Here is a 1346-nt window from a genome sequence, read left to right as displayed (position 1 = left end):
GTGCACGTGTCACGTGATGTAAACACGGGTGAGCAAAGCTCATGCTTTCGCTGGTCTCGCGCAGGCGCGCACACGTGAGCGCGGAGCACGGAGCACAGAGAAGCAGTCAGAGCTACAGGCTACAGTGAGGCTAAAAACAGAGTTCATATGACGTTTTTCCAAACAACTTTTTATGTCGCGGCTGCAACACACTTGGATCACTATGGATGAGCAGTATGGAGGTACTCTCTGGATTCAATTTTGTGTTCTTGGACATTAGTCTGGGGCGCCGTCTGCCATTAGGTGTGCTAGCCGCCGCCCCCCCCCCCCCCCCGATCTCTGCAGGGGACGTGAGGACTCTAAAACTTCACCAGGGCCTCCGCCAGCATATGGGTGAGTAGATAATGGCTGAATTTTCATTTTTGGGTGCACTATCCCTTTAATGGCCTTTTCGTTTGCGAGGGCAAGGAGGGTGCGCAATTCTTTGTCTCCCCAGTTGCTCATCTTTACAGTGTCAGCTTTGCGTTTCCCTCTTGCTACTAGCTGCTCGCTAATTCCTGCTATCAGCTGTTTCCTGTTTATCCACCGCCAGTGCGGCGTCATCAACAGCTCCTCCCACAAGTCATCAACAGCCCCTGCCGTTGCGGAAGGCCGCTTTGGTCTTTTTTAAACTAAAAGGGTTCCGCCAATATGACTACCCTACGAGGCGGAAAATTGGGCACCTCGGATCAACCCCCCAATCCGGCTCTGTGTGTTTAAACACTCGCAGCTTGCCGGCAAAACGGCCCAATATTCGCAGAAAATCTGGCAGCGTAAAAGGGGCTTTAGTGTCAGCACCAGACTTGAGCTAACTATTGACTCACATTTATCATGTTATTTAAGTATAGTTCTGGTTCACAATTGTTATTGGGTCTTGTTTTCACAGTTATCATTTCTACCAGTTTTGATAAAATTATACTCATAAAAATTCCTGAGATCAGCCAACTTGCAACTTACAACAAAGTCTGACAGCTCAAGTGAGCGCACCTGTAATGTCATTCGTAAGCCCTCATCAACAATAAAAGTGTGCACACAACTACTGCACAGTAAATACTTGTGCATCAGCTCTGTGCAGAGCCAATGCTAGTGGCCTGTGCCATTGTGAGCATTTATACCAGAGCAATGCCATCTAGAGAAACTATGTCATCAGATAAAGAGTCTCTGAGTTGTTTGGGGCCAAGAACAATAACTTCAGTTTTGTCTGAATTTAACATCAGGAAATTGGTGCTCATCCAAGTTTTTATGTCTTTAAGGCAGTTATGGAGTTTAGTTAATTGATTACTTTCTTCTGGCTTCATCGATAAATACAACTGAGTATCATCCGCATA

General features: G+C 46.6%; 1 protein-coding gene across 2 annotated transcripts in view; it reads left to right on the top strand.

The window, feature by feature from the left end:
* Window positions 1-1346, top strand: part of c22h6orf47 (chromosome 22 C6orf47 homolog) — a 20548-nt gene that overhangs the window by 6630 nt on the left and 12572 nt on the right. The gene's annotated exons all lie outside the window — the stretch shown is intronic.

The sequence above is a fragment of the Epinephelus moara genome, chromosome 22 (genome assembly GCF_006386435.1).
Source record: "Epinephelus moara isolate mb chromosome 22, YSFRI_EMoa_1.0, whole genome shotgun sequence".
Taxonomy (NCBI): Eukaryota; Metazoa; Chordata; class Actinopteri; order Perciformes; family Serranidae; genus Epinephelus; species Epinephelus moara.
This window is presented reverse-complemented; position numbering and strand designations above follow the sequence as displayed.